The 19,713-nt window shown below is 51.1% G+C and overlaps 29 non-coding genes across 29 annotated transcripts; 11 read left to right on the forward strand and 18 right to left on the reverse strand.

Annotated features, from left to right (window-relative positions):
- Nucleotides 1-3,034: 3,034 nt before the first annotated feature.
- trnae-cuc (transfer RNA glutamic acid (anticodon CUC)) lies at nt 3,035-3,107 on the forward strand. Its single transcript has one exon. It is a non-coding gene; the product is annotated as a tRNA-Glu (tRNA).
- Nucleotides 3,108-3,836: 729 nt separating this feature from the next.
- Nucleotides 3,837-3,909, reverse strand: trnar-acg (transfer RNA arginine (anticodon ACG)). Its single transcript has one exon. It is a non-coding gene; the product is annotated as a tRNA-Arg (tRNA).
- Nucleotides 3,910-4,024: 115 nt separating this feature from the next.
- trnae-cuc (transfer RNA glutamic acid (anticodon CUC)) lies at nt 4,025-4,096 on the forward strand. Its single transcript has one exon. It is a non-coding gene; the product is annotated as a tRNA-Glu (tRNA).
- Nucleotides 4,097-4,616: 520 nt separating this feature from the next.
- Nucleotides 4,617-4,689, forward strand: trnae-cuc (transfer RNA glutamic acid (anticodon CUC)). The gene has a single exon. It is a non-coding gene; the product is annotated as a tRNA-Glu (tRNA).
- An 890-nt stretch (nt 4,690-5,579) lies between these two features.
- Nucleotides 5,580-5,651, forward strand: trnae-cuc (transfer RNA glutamic acid (anticodon CUC)). The gene has a single exon. It is a non-coding gene; the product is annotated as a tRNA-Glu (tRNA).
- A 714-nt stretch (nt 5,652-6,365) lies between these two features.
- Nucleotides 6,366-6,438, reverse strand: trnar-acg (transfer RNA arginine (anticodon ACG)). Its single transcript has one exon. It is a non-coding gene; the product is annotated as a tRNA-Arg (tRNA).
- A 296-nt stretch (nt 6,439-6,734) lies between these two features.
- Nucleotides 6,735-6,821, reverse strand: trnay-gua (transfer RNA tyrosine (anticodon GUA)). The gene is given in 2 exon segments: nt 6,735-6,770; nt 6,785-6,821. It is a non-coding gene; the product is annotated as a tRNA-Tyr (tRNA).
- Nucleotides 6,822-6,935: 114 nt separating this feature from the next.
- trnae-uuc (transfer RNA glutamic acid (anticodon UUC)) lies at nt 6,936-7,007 on the reverse strand. The gene has a single exon. It is a non-coding gene; the product is annotated as a tRNA-Glu (tRNA).
- Nucleotides 7,008-7,924: 917 nt separating this feature from the next.
- On the reverse strand, nt 7,925-7,997 carry trnar-acg (transfer RNA arginine (anticodon ACG)). The gene has a single exon. It is a non-coding gene; the product is annotated as a tRNA-Arg (tRNA).
- A 497-nt stretch (nt 7,998-8,494) lies between these two features.
- On the reverse strand, nt 8,495-8,566 carry trnae-uuc (transfer RNA glutamic acid (anticodon UUC)). The gene has a single exon. It is a non-coding gene; the product is annotated as a tRNA-Glu (tRNA).
- Nucleotides 8,567-9,063: 497 nt separating this feature from the next.
- On the forward strand, nt 9,064-9,135 carry trnae-cuc (transfer RNA glutamic acid (anticodon CUC)). Its single transcript has one exon. It is a non-coding gene; the product is annotated as a tRNA-Glu (tRNA).
- A 724-nt stretch (nt 9,136-9,859) lies between these two features.
- Nucleotides 9,860-9,932, reverse strand: trnar-acg (transfer RNA arginine (anticodon ACG)). Its single transcript has one exon. It is a non-coding gene; the product is annotated as a tRNA-Arg (tRNA).
- A 115-nt stretch (nt 9,933-10,047) lies between these two features.
- trnae-cuc (transfer RNA glutamic acid (anticodon CUC)) lies at nt 10,048-10,119 on the forward strand. The gene has a single exon. It is a non-coding gene; the product is annotated as a tRNA-Glu (tRNA).
- Nucleotides 10,120-10,228: 109 nt separating this feature from the next.
- On the reverse strand, nt 10,229-10,315 carry trnay-gua (transfer RNA tyrosine (anticodon GUA)). The gene is given in 2 exon segments: nt 10,229-10,264; nt 10,279-10,315. It is a non-coding gene; the product is annotated as a tRNA-Tyr (tRNA).
- Nucleotides 10,316-10,429: 114 nt separating this feature from the next.
- trnae-uuc (transfer RNA glutamic acid (anticodon UUC)) lies at nt 10,430-10,501 on the reverse strand. The gene has a single exon. It is a non-coding gene; the product is annotated as a tRNA-Glu (tRNA).
- A 541-nt stretch (nt 10,502-11,042) lies between these two features.
- trnae-cuc (transfer RNA glutamic acid (anticodon CUC)) lies at nt 11,043-11,114 on the forward strand. The gene has a single exon. It is a non-coding gene; the product is annotated as a tRNA-Glu (tRNA).
- A 303-nt stretch (nt 11,115-11,417) lies between these two features.
- On the reverse strand, nt 11,418-11,489 carry trnae-uuc (transfer RNA glutamic acid (anticodon UUC)). Its single transcript has one exon. It is a non-coding gene; the product is annotated as a tRNA-Glu (tRNA).
- A 524-nt stretch (nt 11,490-12,013) lies between these two features.
- trnae-cuc (transfer RNA glutamic acid (anticodon CUC)) lies at nt 12,014-12,085 on the forward strand. Its single transcript has one exon. It is a non-coding gene; the product is annotated as a tRNA-Glu (tRNA).
- A 729-nt stretch (nt 12,086-12,814) lies between these two features.
- trnar-acg (transfer RNA arginine (anticodon ACG)) lies at nt 12,815-12,887 on the reverse strand. Its single transcript has one exon. It is a non-coding gene; the product is annotated as a tRNA-Arg (tRNA).
- A 296-nt stretch (nt 12,888-13,183) lies between these two features.
- Nucleotides 13,184-13,270, reverse strand: trnay-gua (transfer RNA tyrosine (anticodon GUA)). Its single transcript is given in 2 exon segments — nt 13,184-13,219; nt 13,234-13,270. It is a non-coding gene; the product is annotated as a tRNA-Tyr (tRNA).
- Nucleotides 13,271-13,384: 114 nt separating this feature from the next.
- Nucleotides 13,385-13,456, reverse strand: trnae-uuc (transfer RNA glutamic acid (anticodon UUC)). The gene has a single exon. It is a non-coding gene; the product is annotated as a tRNA-Glu (tRNA).
- A 2,011-nt stretch (nt 13,457-15,467) lies between these two features.
- Nucleotides 15,468-15,539, reverse strand: trnae-uuc (transfer RNA glutamic acid (anticodon UUC)). Its single transcript has one exon. It is a non-coding gene; the product is annotated as a tRNA-Glu (tRNA).
- Nucleotides 15,540-16,063: 524 nt separating this feature from the next.
- trnae-cuc (transfer RNA glutamic acid (anticodon CUC)) lies at nt 16,064-16,135 on the forward strand. Its single transcript has one exon. It is a non-coding gene; the product is annotated as a tRNA-Glu (tRNA).
- A 723-nt stretch (nt 16,136-16,858) lies between these two features.
- Nucleotides 16,859-16,931, reverse strand: trnar-acg (transfer RNA arginine (anticodon ACG)). The gene has a single exon. It is a non-coding gene; the product is annotated as a tRNA-Arg (tRNA).
- Nucleotides 16,932-17,227: 296 nt separating this feature from the next.
- Nucleotides 17,228-17,314, reverse strand: trnay-gua (transfer RNA tyrosine (anticodon GUA)). The gene is given in 2 exon segments: nt 17,228-17,263; nt 17,278-17,314. It is a non-coding gene; the product is annotated as a tRNA-Tyr (tRNA).
- Nucleotides 17,315-17,428: 114 nt separating this feature from the next.
- trnae-uuc (transfer RNA glutamic acid (anticodon UUC)) lies at nt 17,429-17,500 on the reverse strand. The gene has a single exon. It is a non-coding gene; the product is annotated as a tRNA-Glu (tRNA).
- A 636-nt stretch (nt 17,501-18,136) lies between these two features.
- Nucleotides 18,137-18,208, forward strand: trnae-cuc (transfer RNA glutamic acid (anticodon CUC)). The gene has a single exon. It is a non-coding gene; the product is annotated as a tRNA-Glu (tRNA).
- Nucleotides 18,209-19,130: 922 nt separating this feature from the next.
- On the forward strand, nt 19,131-19,202 carry trnae-cuc (transfer RNA glutamic acid (anticodon CUC)). Its single transcript has one exon. It is a non-coding gene; the product is annotated as a tRNA-Glu (tRNA).
- Nucleotides 19,203-19,512: 310 nt separating this feature from the next.
- Nucleotides 19,513-19,584, reverse strand: trnae-uuc (transfer RNA glutamic acid (anticodon UUC)). Its single transcript has one exon. It is a non-coding gene; the product is annotated as a tRNA-Glu (tRNA).
- Between the last annotated feature and the right edge of the window lie 129 nt (nt 19,585-19,713).

Raw genomic sequence — 19,713 nt, forward strand, 5'->3', positions numbered from 1 at the left:
TTTCGATTTGTATAGCGCTCTTCCCAGCCTCTCGCTGAGGGTATTCTTACGTCAGTACAGATAGTCAGACTATACTCTGTCTTACCTTACTACGCAATCAAACAGTAATTACTAATCAGACAGTCAGACTATACTCTGTCTTACCCAACCATGCAATCACAGATTTAGAACATTTTAAATGATTTTAAAATTAATTTAAAAATTAATTAAAACAATAAAAACAGAGAATTTAAGAACATTTAAGATGATTTAAAAATTTGATTTTAAAATTAATTTGCACAGTAAAATGATTATACATAAAATAATGCAGTCTGTTCGGACGTAGCACAGTGCTCATTAAATAAATGCCCAACTAAACAGGTGAGTTTTGAGTCTGCATTTAAATGTGGCTAATGTATTAGCACATCTGATCTCTTCTGGAAGCTGATTCCAACTGCGGGCGGCATAATAGCTAAAAGCGGATTCCCCTTGTTTTGTGTGAACTCTTGATATTACTAACTGACTCGATCCTAGTGATCTGAGTTGTCTGTAAGGTTTGTATTCAGTGAGCATATTTGCAATGTATGTAGGTCCTAGGCCATTGAGTGCTTTATAAACAAGTAAAAGTACTTTAAAAATCTATCCTAAACATAACTGGTAGCCAGTGTAAGGACCTGAGGACTGGTGTAATATGCTCAGATTTTTTGGTTCTAGTCAGAATCCTGGCAGCAGCGTTCTGTATGAGCTGCAGCTGTCTAATGGTCTTCTTGGGAAGGCCTGTGAGGAGACCATTACAATAGTCCACCCTGCTGGTGATAAAGGCATGAACAAGTTTCTCCAAATCTTGACGGGAAACAAAACATCTAATTATTGCAATGTTTTTGAGATGGTAGTATGCTGATTTAGTTACTGCTTTGACATGGCTACTGAAGCTGAGGTCTGACTCCAGAATCACACCAAGATTCTTGACTTGATTTTTTGTTTTTTGACCCCTAGTGTCAAGATACGCATTTACCTTATGAACTTCATCTTTGTTTCCAAATGCAATGACTTCCATTTTCTCCTTGTTTAACTGTAAAAAGTTTTGGCACATCCAACTGTTAATTTCATCAATGCATTGGCAGAGAGAGTCAATGGGGCTGTAGTCATTTGGCGATAAGGCTAGGTAAATCTGGGTATCATCTGCATAGCTGTGATATGCAATTTGGTTCTTTCTCATTATTTGACTTAGTGGGAGCATATACAGGCTGAAGAACAGCGGCCCTAGAATTGAGCCTTGTGGGACTCCGCATGTCATGGACGTCCACTTAGACTTATGTTCTCCTATACTCACATAATAGCCTCTCCCTTCTAAGTATGACCTGAACCAGTTGTGAACCATCCCAGAAAGCCCGACCCAGTTTTCCAGTCTATCTAAAAGAATGTTATGATCGACAGTGTCGAACGCAGCACTGAGATCTAGTAGTACCAGCACTGATATTTTGCCAGAATCTGAATTTAGGCGAATATCATTTATTATCTTTATGAGCGCTGTCTCTGTGCTATGATGTTGTCTGAAGCCAGATTGGAAATGGTCCAGGTATCCATTTGAGTTTATGTAGTGATTTAGCTGATTGAAAACAACCTTTTCAATAATTTTGCTTATAAAAGGAAGATTTGATATTGGTCTATAGTTGCTCAGTATGGTGTTATCAAGATTTTTCTTTTTCAGAAGGGGCTTAACAGCTGCAGTTTTCAGGGAGTTTGGAAAAGTCCCAGAAAGAAGTGAGGTGTTCACCAGTTCTAAAAGATCTGCTTTTAAACAGTTAAGCACAGTTTTGAAAAAAGATGTGGGAAGTGTGTCAAGGTTGCAGGTTGACGATTTGAGGTGCTGTACTGTTTCTTCCAAAATGTTGCTATCGATTTCTTCAAAAGTAGACATAATGACTTCTCTTTGAAATTGCGGTCGAATCTGTCTGACCTCTGCATAACTTGAGGGTGTGCTAATTGTCTTTCTGATATTATTGATCTTCTCAGAAAAGAAGGAAGCAAACTCATCGCACTTGCTGTCAGAGAGCAGTTCACTAGGGATCTGAATAGGGGGGTTTGTTAGTCTCTCAACGGTAGCAAAAAGAGTGCGAATGAAAAAACAACCTCCTTCAAGCCGGAGTCGAAAAAGCGACCTAACGATTGCCAACGCAACGCTTCAAGCCGGAGTCGAACCAGCGACCTAAGGATTGCCAACGCTTCACCTACAGTCCTCCACTCTACCAGCTGAGCTATCGAAGGCACAGGTACGTGGGGTCACAACCTCGGCCTATTAGGTTTCTGCAGCTCGACTGCTGGCCAAAAAACAGCCTTCGACGCAGGAAGACGTGTGGCCCGTTCGAAGTGGGAAGCCAAGAAGAACCCGCCTTCCCATACCCGCCTTCCCGAACCCGGGCCGCCTGGGTGAAAACCAGGAATCCTCACCGCTAGACCATATGGGAACTGGTCAGTGGAAACCTTGTCCAGGTAAAAAAAAAGACTCCAAAAATAGTCACGCCGCGCATTCGAAAAGACAAGCGTGGTCTTGCATTGTAACCGTTATCTCAAGGAAAAACAGCCTATCGCCGGTCTGTCAAGGTACAGAAATAAAAAATCATGAGATTAGCAATGAAACTGAGATGCGGTTTTAACCGGATAAGTTGCTGATTATTGGCTAGTTCGGATTTCATTTTGTGTCCAACTTTTTCTCAAAGCCTGGGTGGCACGTAGGAATAGCTCAACAATTCGGCAAGCCCGTGACATCAAAACCAAACTGCATTATGCAAAAAGTGTAGCGCGAGCCAGCCAGAAGTCGAACATAGAATCTTCTGATCCGTAGTCAGACGCTTTATCCATTGCGCCACTGGCCCACCGACTGGGGTCCCTCGTGCTTGCGCCCGACTTGTTGGTTTTCGACGTGACAGAAGCCTGTATTGCTGTCTGCTTGTTCTTGTGCTATTAGCAGGCCAGCATCAGATCAGCCCAGCATCAGATCAGCCCAGCATCAGATCAGCCCAGGATCAGATCAGCCCAGCATCAGATCAGCCCTTCCCTGGTGGTCTAGTGGTTAGGATTCGGCGCTCTCACCGCCGCGGCCCTGGGTTCGATTCCCGGTCAGGGAACTCTCTTTTGCCCCCCTTCCCCCCAACGGCGGACTGTGAAATCAAGCTCTGCTGGGCGCTTTCAGAAGGCCGGCCCCCCCAAAAAAGGTGGGCACATGAAAAAACAACCTCCTTCGAGCCGGAGTCGAACCAGCGACATAATGATTGCCAACGCTTCACCTACAGTCCTCCGCTCTACCAGCTGAGCTATTGAAGCACGGCTATGTGGGGTCACAACCTCTTCCTATTAGGTTTCTGCAGCTCGACTGCTGGCCAAAAAACGGCCTTCGACGCAGGAAGACGTGCGGCCCGTTCGAAGAGGGAAGCAAAGAGGAGCCCGCCTTCCCATACCGGGAGTCAAACCCGGGCCACCTGGGTGAAAACCAAGAATCCTGACCGCTAGACCATATTGGAACTGGTCAGTGGAAGCCTTGTCCGGGTAAAAAAAAAGATTCCAAAAATAGTCACGCCACGCATTGGAAAAGACAAGCGTGGTATTGCATTGTAACCGTTATCTCAAGGAAAAACAGCCTATCGCCGGTCTGTCAAGGTACAGAAATGAAAAAATCATGAGATTAGCAATGAAACTGAGACGCGGTTTTAAACGGATAAGTTGCTGATTAACGGCTAGTTCGGATTTCATTTCGTGTCCAACTTTTTCTCAAAGCCTGGGTGGCACGTAGGAATAGGGCAACAATTCGGCAAGCCCGTGACATCAAAACCAAACTGCATTACGCAAAAAGTGTAGCGCGAGCCAGTCAGGAGTCGAACCTAGAATCTTCTGATCCGTAGTCAGACGCGTTATCCATTGCGCCACTGGCCCACCATCTGGGGGACCTCGTGCTTGCGCCCGACTTGTTGGTTTTCGACGTGACAGAAGCCTGTATTGCTGTCTGCTTGTTCTCATGCTATTAGCAGGCCAGCACCAGATCAGCCCTTCCCTGGTGGTCTAGTGGTTAGGATTCGGCGCTCTCACCGCCGCGGCCAGGGTTCGATTCCCGGTCAGGGAACTCTCTTTTGCCCCCCTCCCCCCTAACGGCGGACTGTGAAATCAAGCTCTGCTGGGCGCTTTCAGAAGGCCGGCCCCCCCAAAAAAGGTGGGCACATGAAAAAACAACCTTCTTCGAGCCAGAGTCGAACCAGCGACCTAAGGATTGCCAACGCTTCACCTACAGTCCTCCGCTCTACCAGCTGAGCTATCGAAGGCACGGGTCTGTCGGGTCTGTAGGGTCTGTAGGGTCACAACCTCTGCCTATTAGGTTTCTGCAGCTCGACTGCTGCAAAAAGCGTAGCGCGAGCCAGCCAGAAGTCGAACCTAGAATCTTCTGATCCGTAGTCAGACGCTTTATCCATTGCGCCACTGGCCCACCGACTGGGGTCCCTCGTGCTTGCGCCCGACTTGTTGGTTTTCGACGTGACATAAGCCTGTATTGCTGTCTGCTTGTTCTTGTGCTATTAGCAGGCCAGCATCAGATCAGCCCAGCATCAGATCAGCCCAGGATCAGATCAGCCAAGCATCAGATCAGCCCTTCCCTGGTGGTCTAGTGGTTAGGATTCGGCGCTCTCACCGCCGCGGCCCTGGGTTCGATTCCCGGTCAGGGAACTCTCTTTTGCCCCCCTTCCCCCCAACGGCGGACTGTGAAATCAAGCTCTGCTGGGCGCTTTCAGAAGGCCGGCCCCCCCAAAAAAGGTGGGCACATGAAAAAACAACCTCCTTCGAGCCGGAGTCGAACCAGCGACATAATGATTGCCAACGCTTCACCTACAGTCCTCCGCTCTACCAGCTGAGCTATTGAAGCACGGCTATGTGGGGTCACAACCTCTTCCTATTAGGTTTCTGCAGCTCGACTGCTGGCCAAAAAACGGCCTTCGACGCAGGAAGACGTGCGGCCCGTTCGAAGAGGGAAGCAAAGAGGAGCCCGCCTTCCCATACCGGGAGTCAAACCCCGGCCACCTGGGGGAAAACCAAGAATCCTGACCGCTAGACCATATTGGAACTGGTCAGTAGAAGCCTTGTCCGGGTAAAAAAAAAGATTCCAAAAATAGTCACGCCACGCATTGGAAAAGACAAGCGTGGTCTTGCATTGTAACCGTTATCTCAAGTTAAAACAGCCTATCGCCGGTCTGTCAAGGTACAGAAATGAAAAAATCATGAGATTAGCAATGAAACTGAGACGCGGTTTTAAACGGATAAGTTGCTGATTAACGGCTAGTTCGGATTTCATTTCGTGTCCAACTTTTTCTCAAAGCCTGGGTGGCACGTAGGAATATCAAAACCAAACTGCATTATGCAAAAAGTGTAGCGCAAGCCAGCCAGGAGTCGAACCTAGAATCTTCTGATCCGTAGTCAGACGAGTTATCCATTGCGCCACTGGCCCACCGACTGGGGGACCTCGTGCTTGCGCCCGACTTGTTGGTTTTCGACGTGACAGAAGCCTGTATTGCTGTCTGCTTGTTCTCAAGCTATTAGCAGGCCAGCACCAGATCAGCCCTTCCCTGGTGGTCTAGTGGTTAGGATTCGGCGCTCTCACCGCCGCGGCCCGGGTTAGATTCCCGGTCAGGGAACTCTCTTTTGCCCCCCTCCCCCCTAACGGCGGACTGTGAAATCAAGCTCTGCTGGGCGCTTTCAGAAGGCCGGCCCCCCCAAAAAAGGTGGGCACATGAAAAAACAACCTCCTTCGAGCCAGCGACCTAAGGATTGCCAACGCTTCACCTACAGTCCTCCGCTCTACCAGCTGAGCTATCGAAGGCACGGGTTTGTAGGGTCACAACCTCTGCCTATTAGGTTTCTGCAGCTCGACTGCTGGCCAAAAAACGGCCTTCGACGCAGGAAGACGTGCGGCCCGTTCGAAGAGGGAAGCAAAGAGGAGCCCGCCTTCCCATACCGGGAGTCAAACCCGGGCCACCTGGGTGAAAACCAAGAATCCTGACCGCTAGACCATATTGGAACTGGTCAGTGGAAGCCTTGTCCGGGTAAAAAAAAAGATTCCAAAAATAGTCACGCATTGGAAAAGACAAGCGTGGTCTTGCATTGTAACCGTTATCTCAAGGAAAAACAGCCTATCGCCGGTCTGTCAAGGTACAGAAATGAAAAAATCATGAGATTAGCAATGAAACTGAGACGCGGTTTTAAACGGATAAGTTGCTGATTAACGGCTAGTTCGGATTTCATTTCGTGTCCAACTTTTTCTCAAAGCCTGGGTGGCACGTAGGAATAGGGCAACAATTCGGCAAGCCCGTGACATCAAAACCAAACTGCATTACGCAAAAAGTGTAGCGCGAGCCAGCCAGGAGTCGAACCTAGAATCTTCTGATCCGTAGTCAGACGCGTTATCCATTGCGCCACTGGCCCACCGACTGGGGGATCTCGTGCTTGCGCCCGACTTGTTGGTATTCGACGTGACAGAAGCCTGTATTGCTGTCTGCTTGTTCTCATGCTATTAGCAGGCCAGCACCTAATCAGCCCTTCCCTGGTGGTCTAGTGGTTAGGATTCGGCGCTCTCACCACCGCGGCCCGGGTTCGATTCCCGGACAGGGAACTCTCTTTTGCCCCCCTTCCCCCCAACGGCGGACTGTGAAATCAAGCTCTGCTGGGCGCTTTCAGAAGGCCGGCCCCCCCAAAAAAGGTGGGCACATGAAAAAACAACCTCCTTCGAGCCGGAGTCGAACCAGCGACCTAAGGATTGCCAACACTTCACCTACAGTCCTCCGCTCTACCAGCTGAGCTATCGAAGGCACGGGTCTGTGGGGTCACAACCTCTGCCTATTAGGTTTCTGCAGCTCGACTGCTGGCCAAAAAACGGCCTTCGACGCAGGAAGACGTGCGGCCCCTTCGAAGAGGAGCCCGCCTTCCCATACCGGGAGTCGAACCCGGGCCACCTGGGTGAAAACCAGGAATCCTGACCGCTAGACCATATGGAAACTGGTCAGTGGAAGCCTTGTCCAGGGAAAAAAAAAGATTCCAAAAATAGTCACGCCACGCATTCGAAAAAACAAGCGAGGTCTTGCATTGTAACCGTTATCTCAAGGAAAAACAGCCTATCGCCGGTCTGTCAAGGTACAGAAATGAAAAAATCATGAGATTAGCAATGAAACTGAGACGCGGTTTTAACCGGATAAGTTGCTGATTACCGGCTAGTTCGGATTTCATTTCGTGTCCAACTTTTTCTCAAAGCCTGGGTGGCACGTAGGAATATCAAAACCAAACTGCATTATGCAAAAAGTGTAGCGCAAGCCAGCCAGGAGTCGAACCTAGAATCTTCTGATCCATAGTCAGACGAGTTATCCATTGCGCCACTGGCCCACCGACTGGGGGACCTCGTGCTTGCGCCCGACTTGTTGGTTTTCGACGTGACAGAAGCCTGTATTGCTGTCTGCTTGTTCTCATGCTATTAGCAGGCCAGCACCAGATCAGCCCTTCCCTGGTGGTCTAGTGGTTAGGATTCGGCGCTCTCACCGCCGCGGCCCGGGTTCGATTCCAAGAATCCTGACCGCTAGACCATATTGGAACTGGTCAGTGGAAGCCTTGTCCGGGTAAAAAAAAGATTCCAAAAATAGTCACGCATTGGAAAAGACAAGCGTGGTCTTGCATTGTAACCGTTATCTCAAGGAAAAACAGCCTATCGCCGGTCTGTCAAGGTACAGAAATGAAAAAATCATGAGATTAGCAATGAAACTGAGACGTGGTTTTAAACGGATAAGTTGCTGATTAACGGCTAGTTCGGATTTCATTTCGTGTCCAACTTTTTCTCAAAGCCTGGGTGGCACGTAGGAATAGGGCAACAATTCGGCAAGCCCGTGACATCAAAACCAAACTGCATTACGCAAAAAGTGTAGCGCGAGCCAGCCAGGAGTCGAACCTAGAATCTTCTGATCCGTAGTCAGACGCGTTATCCATTGCACCACTGGCCCACCGACTGGGGGACCTCGTGCTTGCGCCCGACATGTTGGTTTTCGACGTGACAGAAGCCTGTATTGCTGTCTGCTTGTTCTCATGCTATTAGCAGGCCAGCACCAGATCAGCCCTTCCCTGGTGGTCTAGTGTTTAGGATTCGGCGCTCTCACCGCCGCGGCCCGGGTTCGATTCCCGGTCAGGGAACTCTCTTTTGCCCCCCTTCCCCCCAACGGCGGACTGTGAAATCAAGCTCTGCTGGGCGCTTTCAGAAGGCCGGCCCCCCCAAAAAAGGTGGGCACATGAAAAAACAACCTCCTTCGAGCCGGAGTCGAACCAGCGACCTAAAGATTGCCAACGCTTCACCTACAGTCCTCCGCTCTACCAGCTGAGCTATCGAAGGCACGGGTCTGTGGGGTCACAACCTCTGCCTATTAGGTTTCTGCAGCTCAACTGCTGGCCAAAAAACGGCCTTCGACGCAGGAAGACGTGCGGCCCCTTCGAAGAGGAGCCCGCCTTCCCATACCGGGAGTCGAACCCGGGCCACCTGGGTGAAAACCAAGAATCCTGACCGCTAGACCATATTGGAACTGGTCAGTGGAATCCTTGTCCGGGTAAAAAAAAAGATTCCAAAAATAGTCACGCCACGCATTGGAAAAGACAAGCGTGGTCTTGCATTGTAACCGTTATCTCAAGGAAAAACAGCCTATCGCCGGTCTGTCAAGGTACAGAAATGAAAAAATCATGAGATTAGCAATGAAACTGAGACGCGGTTTTAAACGGATAAGTTGCTGATTACCGGCTAGTTCGGATTTCATTTCGTGTCCAACTTTTTCTCAAAGCCTGGGTGGCACGTAGGAATATCAAAACCAAACTGCATTATGCAAAAAGTGTAGCGCAAGCCAGCCAGGAGTCGAACCTAGAATCTTCTGATCCGTAGTCAGACGAGTTATCCATTGCGCCACTGGCCCACCGACTGGGGGACCTCGTGCTTGCGCCTGACTTGTTGGTTTTCGACGTGACAGAAGCCTGTATTGCTGTCTGCTTGTTCTCATGCTATTAGCAGGCCAGCACCAGATCAGCCCTTCCCTGGTGGTCTAGTGGTTAGGATTCGGCGCTCTCACCGCCGCGGCCCGGGTTCGATTCCTGGTCAGGGAACTCTCTTTTGCCCCCCTCCCCCCTAACGGCGGACTGTGAAATCAAGCTCTGCTGGGCGCTTTCAGAAGGCCGGCCCCCCCAAAAAAGGTGGGCACATGAAAAAACAACTTCCTTCGAGCCGGAGTCGAACCAGCGACATAATGATTGCCAACGCTTCACCTACAGTCCTCCGCTCTACCAGCTGAGCTATCGAAGCACGGCTATGTGGGGTCACAACCTCTTCCTATTTGGTTTCTGCAGCTCGACTGCTGGCCAAAAAACGGCCTTCGACGCAGGAAGACGTGCGGCCCGTTCGAAGAGGGAAGCAAAGAGGAGCCCGCCTTCCCATACCGGGAGTCAAACCCGGGCCACCTGGGTGAAAACCAAGAATCCTGACCGCTAGACCATATTGGAACTGGTCAGTGGAATCCTTGTCCGGGTAAAAAAAAAGATTCCAAAAATAGTCACGCATTGGAAAAGACAAGCGTGGTCTTGCATTGTAACCGTTATCTCAAGGAAAAACAGCCTATCGCCGGTCTGTCAAGGTACAGAAATGAAAAAATCATGAGATTAGCAATGAAACTGAGACGCGGTTTTAAACGGATAAGTTGCTGATTAACGGCTAGTTCGGATTTCATTTCGTGTCCAACTTTTTCTCAAAGCCTGGGTGGCACGTAGGAATAGGGCAACAATTCGGCAAGCCCGTGACATCAAAACCAAACTGCATTACGCAAAAAGTGTAGCGCAAGCCAGCCAGGAGTCGAACCTAGAATCTTCTGATCCGTAGTCAGACGCGTTATCCATTGCGCCACTGGCCCACCGACTGGGGGACCTCGTGCTTGCGCCCGACTTGTTGGTATTCGACGTGACAGAAGCCTGTATTGCTGTCTGCTTGTTCTCATGCTATTAGCAGGCCAGCACCAAATCAGCCCTTCCCTGGTGGTCTAGTGGTTAGGATTCGGCGCTCTCACCGCCGCGGCCCGGGTTCGATTCCCGGTCAGGGAACTCTCTTTTGCCCCCCTCCCCCCTAACGGCGGACTGTGAAATCAAGCTCTGCTGGGCGCTTTCAGAAGGCCGGCCCCCCCAAAAAAGGTGGGCACATGAAAAAACAACCTCCTTCGAGCCGGAGTCGAACCAGCGACCTAAGGATTGCCAACGCTTCACCTACAGTCCTCCGCTCTACCAGCTGAGCTATCGAAGGCACGGGTCTGTGGGGTCACAACCTCTGCCTATTAGGTTTCTGCAGCTCGACTGCTGGCCAAAAAACGGCCTTCGACGCAGGAAGACGTGCGGCCCCTTCGAAGAGGAGCCCGCCTTCCCATACCGGGAGTCGAACCCGGGCCACCTGGTTGAAAACCAGGAATCCTGACCGCTAGACCATATGGAAACTGGTCAGTGGAAGCCTTGTCCGGGTAAAAAAAAAGATTCCAAAAATAGTCACGCCACGCATTCGAAAAAACAAGCGAGGTCTTGCATTGTAACCGTTATCTCAAGGAAAAACAGCCTATCGCCGGTCTGTCAAGGTACAGAAATGAAAAAATCATGAGATTAGCAATGAAACTGAGACGCGGTTTTAACCGGATAAGTTGCTAATTATTGGCTAGTTCGGATTTCATTTCGTGTCCAACTTTTTCTCAAAGCCTGGGTGACACGTAGGAATAGGGCAACGATTCTGCAAGCCCGTGACATCAAAACCAAACTGCATTATGCAAAAAGCGTAGCGCGAGCCAGCCAGAAGTCGAACCTAGAATCTTCTGATCCGTAGTCAGACGCTTTATCCATTGCGCCACTGGTCCACCGACTGGGGTCCCTCGTGCTTGCGCCCGACTTGTTGGTTTTCGACGTGACAGGAAGCCTGTATTGCTGTCTGCTTGTTCTTGTGCTATTAGCAGGCCAGCATCAGATCAGCCCAGCATCAGATCAGCCCTTCCCTGATGGTCTAGTGGTTAGGATTCGGCGCTCTCACCGCCGCGGCCTGGGTTCGATTCCCGGTCAGGGAACTCTCTTTTGCCCCCCTCCCCCCTAACGGCGGACTGTGAAATCAAGCTCTGCTGGGCGCTTTCAGAAGGCCGGCCCCCCCAAAAAAGGTGGGCACATGAAAAAACAACCTCCTTCGAGCCAGAGTCGAACCAGCGACCTAAGGATTGTCAACGCTTCACCTACAGTCCTCCGCTCTACCAGCTGAGCTATCGAAGGCACGGGCGTCACAACCTCTGCCTATTAGGTTTCTGCAGCTCGACTGCTGGCCAAAAAACGGCCTTCGACGCAGGAAGACGTGCGGCCCCTTCGAAGAGGAGCCCGCCTTCCCATACCGGGAGTCGAACCCGGGCCACCTGGTTGAAAACCAGGAATCCTGACCGCTAGACCATATGGAAACTGGTCAATGGAAGCCTTGTCCGGGTAAAAAAAAAGATTCCAAAAATAGTCACGCCACGCATTCGAAAAAACAAGCGAGGTCTTGCATTGTAACCGTTATCTCAAGGAAAAACAGCCTATCGCCGGTCTGTCAAGGTACAGAAATGAAAAAATCATGAGATTAGCAATGAAACTGAGACGCGGTTTTAACCGGATAAGTTGCTAATTATTGGCTAGTTCGGATTTCATTTCGTGTCCAACTTTTTCTCAAAGCCTGGGTGACACGTAGGAATAGGGCAACGATTCTGCAAGCCCGTGACATCAAAACCAAACTGCATTATGCAAAAAGCGTAGCGCGAGCCAGCCAGAAGTCGAACCTAGAATCTTCTGATCCGAAGTCAGACGCTTTATCCATTGCGCCACTGGTCCACCGACTGGGGTCCCTCGTGCTTGCGCCCGACTTGTTGGTTTTCGACGTGACAGAAGCCTGTATTGCTGTCTGCTTGTTCTCATGCTATTAGCAGGCCAACACCAGATCAGCCCTTCCCTGGTGGTCTAGTGGTTAGGATTCGGCGCTCTCACCGCCGCGGCCCGGGTTCGATTCCCGGTCAGGGAACTCTCTTTTGCCCCCCTCCCCCCTAACAGCGGACTGTGAAATCAAGCTCTGCTGGGCGCTTTCAGAAGGCCGGCCCCCCCAAAAAAGGTGGGCACATGAAAAAACAACCTTCTTCGAGCCAGAGTCGAACCAGCGACATAATGATTGCCAACGCTTCACCTACAGTCCTCCGCTCTACCAGCTGAGCTATTGAAGCACGGCTATGTGGGGTCACAATCTCTTCCTATTAGGTTTCTGCAGCTCGACTGCTGGCCAAAAAACGGCCTTCGACGCAGGAAGACGTGCGGCCCGTTCGAAGAGGGAAGCAAAGAGGAGCCCGCCTTCCCATACCGGGAGTCAAACCCGGGCCACCTGGGTGAAAACCAAGAATCCTGACCGCTAGACCATATTGGAACTGGTCAGTGGAAGCCTTGTCCGGGTAAAAAAAAAGATTCCAAAAATAGTCACGCCACGCATTGGAAAAGACAAGCGTGGTCTTGCATTGTAACCGTTATCTCAAGGAAAAACAGCCTATCGCCGGTCTGTCAAGGTACAGAAATGAAAAAATCATGAGATTAGCAATGAAACTGAGACGCGGTTTTAAACGGATAAGTTGCTGATTAACGGCTAGTTCGGATTTCATTTCGTGTCCAACTTTTTCTCAAAGCCTGGGTGGCACGTAGGAATAGGGCAACAATTCGGCAAGCCCGTGACATCAAAACCAAACTGCATTACGCAAAAAGTGTAGCGCGAGCCAGCCAGGAGTCGAACCTAGAATCTTCTGATCCGTAGTCAGACGCGTTATCCATTGCGCCACTGGCCCACCATCTGGGGGACCTCGTGCTTGCGCCCGACTTGTTGGTTTTCGACGTGACAGAAGTCTGTATTGCTGTCTGCTTGTTCTCATGCTATTAGCAGGTCAGCACCAGATCAGCCCTACCCTGGTGGTCTAGTGGTTAGGATTCGGCGCTCTCACCGCCGCGGCCAGGGTTCGATTCCCGGTCAGGGAACTCTCTTTTGCCCCCCTTCCCCCCAACGACGGACTGTGAAATCAAGCTCTGCTGGGTGCTTTCAGAAGGCCGCCCCCCCCAAAAAAGATGGGCACATGAAAAAACAACCTCCTTCGAGCCGGAGTCGAACCAGCGACCTAAGGATTGCCAACGCTTCACCTACAGTCCTCCGCTCTACCAGCTGAGCTATCGAAGGCACGGGTCTGTGGGGTCACAACCTCTGCCTATTAGGTTTCTGCAGCTCGACTGCTGGCCAAAAAACGGCCTTCGACGCAGGAAGACGTGCGGCCCATTCGAAGAGGAGCCCGCCTTCCCATACCGGGAGTCGAACCCGGGCCACCTGGGTGAAAACCAGGAATCCTGACCGCTAGACCATATGGGAACTGGTCAGTGGAAGCCTTGTCCGGGTAAAAAAAAAGATTCCAAAAATAGTCACGCCACGCATTCGAAAAAACAAGCGAGGTCTTGCATTGTAACCGTTATCTCAAGGAAAAACAGCCTATCGCCAGTCTGTCAAGGTACAGAAATGAAAAAATCATGAGATTAGCAATGAAACTGAGACGCGGTTTTAACCGGATAAGTTGCTGATTATTGGCTAGTTCGGATTTCATTTTGTGTCCAACTTTTTCTCAAAGCCTGGGTGGCACGTAGGAATAGGGCAACAATTCGGCAAGCCCGTGACATCAAAACCAAACTGCATTACGCAAAAAGTGTAGCGCGAGCCAGCCAGGAGTCGAACCTAGAATCTTCTGATCCGTAGTCAGACGCTTTATCCATTGCGCCACTGGCCCACCGACTGGGGTCCCTCGTGCTTGCACCCAACTTGTTGGTTTTCGACGTGACAGAAGCCTGTATTGCTGTCTGCTTGTTCTTGTGCTATTAGCAGGCCAGCATCAGATCAGCCCAGCGTCAGATCAGCCCAGCGTCAGATCAGCCCAGCGTCAGATCAGCCCAGCGTCAGATCAGCCCAGCGTCAGATCAGCCCAGCATCAGATCAGCCCAGCATCAGATCAGCCCTTCCCTGGTGGTCTAGTGTTTAGGATTCGGCGCTCTCACCGCCGCGGCCCGGGTTCGATTCCCGGTCAGGGAACTCTCTTTTGCCCCCCTCCCCCCCAACGGCGGACTGTGAAATTAAGCTCTGCTGGGGGCTTTCAGAAGGCCGGCCCCCCCCCCAAGAAAAGGTGGGCACATGAAAAAACAACTTCCTTCGAGCCGGAGTCGAACCAGCGACATAATGATTGCCAACGCTTCACCTACAGTCCTCCGCTCTACCAGCTGAGCTATCGAAGCACGGCTATGTGGGGTCACAACCTCTTCCTATTTGGTTTCTGCAGCTCGACTGCTGGCCAAAAAACGGCCTTCGACGCAGGAAGACGTGCGGCCCGTTCGAAGAGGGAAGCAAAGAGGAGACCGCCTTCCCATACCGGGAGTCAAACCCGGGCCACCTGGGTGAAAACCAAGAATCCTGACCGCTAGACCATATTGGAACTGGTCAGTGGAATCCTTGTCCGGGTAAAAAAAAAGATTCCAAAAATAGTCACGCCACGCATTGGAAAAGACAAGCGTGGTCTTGCATTGTAACCGTTATCTCAAGGAAAAACAGCCTATCGCCGGTCTGTCAAGGTACAGAAATGAAAAAATCATGAGATTAGCAATGAAACTGAGACGCGGTTTTAAACGGATAAGTTGCTGATTACCGGCTAGTTCGGATTTCATTTCGTGTCCAACTTTTTCTCAAAGCCTGGGTGGCACGTAGGAATAGGGCAACAATTCGGCAAGCCCGTGACATCAAAACCAAACTGCATTACGCAAAAAGTGTAGCGCAAGCCAGCCAGGAGTCGAACCTAGAATCTTCTGATCCGTAGTCAGACGAGTTATCCATTGCGCCACTGGCCCACCGACTGGGGGACCTCGTGCTTGCGCCCGACTTGTTGGTTTTCGACGTGACAGAAGCCTGTATTGCTGTCTGCTTGTTCTTGTGCTATTAGCAGGCCAGCATCAGATCAGCCCTTCCCTGGTGGTCTAGTGGTTAGGATTCAGCGCTCTCACCGCCGCGGCCCGGGTTCGATTCCCGTTCAGGGAACTCTCTTTTGCCCCCCTCCCCCCTAACGGCGGACTGTGAAATCAAGCTCTGCTGGGCGCTTTCAGAAGGCCGGCCCCCCCAAAAAAGGTGGGCACATGAAAAAACAACCTCCTTCGAGCCAGAGTCGAACCAGCGACCTAAGGATTGCCAACGCTTCACCTACAGTCCTCCGCTCTACCAGCTGAGCTATCGAAGGCACGGGTCTGTGGGGTCACAACCTCTGCCTATTAGGTTTCTGCAGCTCGACTGCTGGCCAAAAAACGGCCTTCGACGCAGGAAGACGTGCGGCCCCTTCGAAGAGGAGCCCGCCTTCCCATACCGGGAGTCGAACCCGGGCCACCTGGTTGAAAACCAGGAATCCTGACCGCTAGACCATATGGAAACTGGTCAGTGGAAGCCTTGTCCGGGTAAAAAAAAAGATTCCAAAAATAGTCACGCCACGCATTCGAAAAAACAAGCGAGGTCTTGCATTGTAACCGTTATCTCAAGGAAAAACAGCCTATCGCCGGTCTGTCAAGGTACAGAAATGAAAAAATCATGAGATTAGCAATGAAACTGAGACGCGGTTTTAACCGGATAAGTTGCTGATTATTGGCTAGTTCGGATTTCATTTCGTGTCCAACTTTTTCTCAAAGCCTGGGTGACACGTAGGAATAGGGCAACGATTCTGCAAGCCCGTGACATCAAAACCAAACTGCATTATGCAAAAAGTGTAGCGCAAGCCAGCCAGGAGTCGAACCTAGAATCTTCTGATCCGTAGTCAGACGAGTTATCCATTGCGCCACTGGCCCACCGACTGGGTGACCTCGTGCTTGCGCCCGACTTGTTGGTTTTCGACGTGACAGAAGCCTGTATTGCTGTCTGCTTGTTCTCATGCTATTAGCAGGCCAGCACCAGATCAGCCCTTTCCTGGTGGTCTAGTGGTTAGGATTCGGCGCTCTCACCGCCGCGGCCCGGGTTCGATTCCCGGTCAGGGAACTCTCTTTTGCCCCCCTCCCCCCTAACGGCGGACTGTGAAATCAAGCTCTGCTGGGCGCTTTCAGAAGGCCGGCCCCCCCAAAAAAGGTGGGCACATGAAAAAACAACCTCCTTCGAGCCAGCGACCTAAGGATTGCCAACGCTTCACCTACAGTCCTCCGCTCTACCAGCTGAGCTATCGAAGGCACGGGTCTGTAGGGTTTGTAGGGTCACAACCTCTGCCTATTAGGTTTCTGCAGCTCGACTGCTGGCCAAAAAACGGCCTTCGACGCAGGAAGACGTGCGGCCCGTTCGAAGAGGGAAGCAAAGAGGAGCCCGCCTTCCCATACCGGGAGTCAAACCCGGGCCACCTGGGTGAAAACCAAGAATCCTGACCGCTAGACCATATTGGAACTGGTCAGTGGAAGCCTTGTCCGGGTAAAAAAAAAGATTCCAAAAATAGTCACGCATTGGAAAAGACAAGCGTGGTCTTGCATTGTAACCGTTATCTCAAGGAAAAACAGCCTATCGCCGGTCTGTCAAGGTACAGAAATGAAAAAATCATGAGATTAGCAATGAAACTGAGACGCGGTTTTAAACGGATAAGTTGCTGATTAACGGCTAGTTCGGATTTCATTTCGTGTCCAACTTTTTCTCAAAGCCTGGGTGGCACGTAGGAATAGGGCAACAATTCGGCAAGCCCGTGACATCAAAACCAAACTGCATTACGCAAAAAGTGTAGCGCGAGCCAGCCAGGAGTCGAACCTAGAATCTTCTGATCCGTAGTCAGACGCGTTATCCATTGCGCCACTGGCCCACCGACTGGGGGACCTCGTGCTTGCGACCGACTTGTTGGTATTCGACGTGACAGAAGCCTGTATTGCTGTCTGCTTGTTCTCATGCTATTAGCAGGCCAGCACCTAATCAGCCCTTCCCTGGTGGTCTAGTGGTTAGGATTCGGCGCTCTCACCACCGCGGCCCGGGTTCGATTCCCGGACCGGGAACTCTCTTTTGCCCCCCTTCCCCCCAACGGCGGACTGTGAAATCAAGCTCTGCTGGGCGCTTTCAGAAGGCCGGCCCCCCCAAAAAAGGTGGGCACATGAAAAAACAACCTCCTTCGAGCCGGAGTCGAACCAGCGACCTAAGGATTGCCAACACTTCACCTACAGTCCTCCGCTCTACCAGCTGAGCTATCGAAGGCACGGGTCTGTGGGGTCACAACCTCTGCCTATTAGGTTTCTGCAGCTCAACTGCTGGCCAAAAAACGGCCTTCGACGCAGGAAGACGTGCGGCCCCTTCGAAGAGGAGCCCGCCTTCCCATGCCGGGAGTCGAACCCGGGCCACCTGGGTGAAAACCAGGAATCCTGACCGCTAGACCATATGGAAACTGGTCAGTGGAAGCCTTGTCCAGGGAAAAAAAAAGATTCCAAAAATAGTCACGCCACGCATTCGAAAAAACAAGTGAGGTCTTGCATTGTAACCGTTATCTCAAGGAAAAACAGCCTATCGCCGGTCTGTCAAGGTACAGAAATGAAAAAATCATGAGATTAGCAATGAAACTGAGACGCGGTTTTAACCGGATAAGTTGCTAATTATTGGCTAGTTCGGATTTCATTTCGTGTCCAACTTTTTCTCAAAGCCTGGGTGACACGTAGGAATAGGGCAACGATTCTGCAAGCCCGTGACATCAAAACCAAACTGCATTATGCAAAAAGCGTAGCGCGAGCCAGCCAGAAGTCGAACCTAGAATCTTCTGATCCGTAGTCAGACACTTTATCCATTGCGCCACTGGCCCACCGACTGGGGTCCCTCGTGCTTGCGCCCAACTTGTTGGTTTTCGACGTGACAGAAGCCTGTATTGCTGTCTGCTTGTTCTTGTGCTATTAGCAGGCCAGCATCAGATCAGCCCAGCATCAGATCAGCCCAGCATCAGATCAGCCCAGCATCAGATCAGCCCAGCATCAGATCAGCCCAGCATCAGATCAGCCCAGCATCAGATCAGCCCAGCATCAGATCAGCCCTTCCGTGGTGGTCTAGTGGTTAGGATTCGGCGCTCTCACCGCCGCGGCCCGGGTTCGATTCCCGGTCAGGGAACTCTCTTTTGCCCCCCTCCCCCCCAACGGCGGACTGTGAAATCAAGCTCTGCTGGGGGCTTTCAGAAGGCCGGCCCCCCCCCCCAAAAAAAGGTGGGCATATGAAAAAACAACCTCCTTCGAGCCGGAGTCGAACCAGCGACATAATGATTGCCAACGCTTCACCTACAGTCCTCCGCTCTACCAGCTGAGCTATCGAAGCACGGCTATGTGGGGTCACAACCTCTTCCTATTAGGTTTCTGCAGCTCGACTGCTGGCCAAAAAACGGCCTTCGACGCAGGAAGACGTGCGGCCCGTTCGAAGAGGGAAGCAAAGAGGAGCCCGCCTTCCCATACCGGGAGTCAAACCCGGGCCACCTGGGTGAAAACCAAGAATCCTGACCGCTAGACCATATTGGAACTGGTCAGTGGAATCCTTGTCGGGGTAAAAAAAAAGATTCCAAAAATAGTCACGCCACGCATTGGAAAAGACAAGCGTGGTCTTGCATTGTAACCGTTATCTCAAGGAAAAACAGCCTATCGCCGGTCTGTCAAGGTGCAGAAATGAAAAAATCATGAGATTAGCAATGAAACTGAGACGCGGTTTTAAACGGATAAGTTGCTGATTAACGGCTAGTTCGGATTTCATTTCGTGTCCAACTTTTTCTCAAAGCCTGGGTGGCACGTAGGAATAGGGCAACAATTCGGCAAGCCCGTGACATCAAAACCAAACTGCATTACGCAAAAAGTGTAGCGCAAGGCAGCCAGGAGTCGAACCTAGAATCTTCTGATCCGTAGTCAGACGCGTTATCCATTGCGCCACTGGCCCACCGACTGGGGGACCTCGTGCTTGCGCCCGACTTGTTGGTTTTCGACGTGACAGAAGCCTGTATTGCTGTCTGCTTGTTCTCATGCTATTAGCAGGCCAGCACCAGATCAGCCCTTCCCTGGTGGTCTAGTGGTTAGGATTCGGCGCTCTCACCGCCGCGGCCCGGGTTCAATTCCCGGTCAGGGAACTCTCTTTTGCCCCCCTTCCCCCCAACGGCGGACTGTGAAATCAAGCTCTGCTGGGCGCTTTCAGAAGACCGGCCCCCCCAAAAAAGGTGGGCACATGAAAAAACAACCTCCTTCGAGCCGGAGTCGAACCAGCGACATAAGGATTGCCAACGCTTCACCTACAGTCCTCCGCTCTACCAGCTGAGCTATCGAAGGCACGGGTCTGTGGGGTCACAACCTCTGCCTATTAGGTTTCTGCAGCTCGACTGCTGGCCAAAAAACGGCCTTCGACGCAGGAAGACGTGCGGCCCCTTCAAAGAGGAGCCCGCCTTCCCATACCGGGAGTCGAACCCGGGCCACCTGGGTGAAAACCAAGAATCCTGACCGCTAGACCATATTGGAACTGGTCAGTGGAATCCTTGTCCGGGTAAAAAAAAAGATTCCAAAAATAGTCACGCCACGCATTGGAAAAGACAAGCGTGGTCTTGCATTGTAACCGTTATCTCAAGGAAAAACAGCCTATCGCCGGTC

The sequence above is a fragment of the Garra rufa genome, chromosome 1, assembly GCF_049309525.1.
Source record: "Garra rufa chromosome 1, GarRuf1.0, whole genome shotgun sequence".
Lineage (NCBI taxonomy): Eukaryota > Metazoa > Chordata > Actinopteri > Cypriniformes > Cyprinidae > Garra > Garra rufa.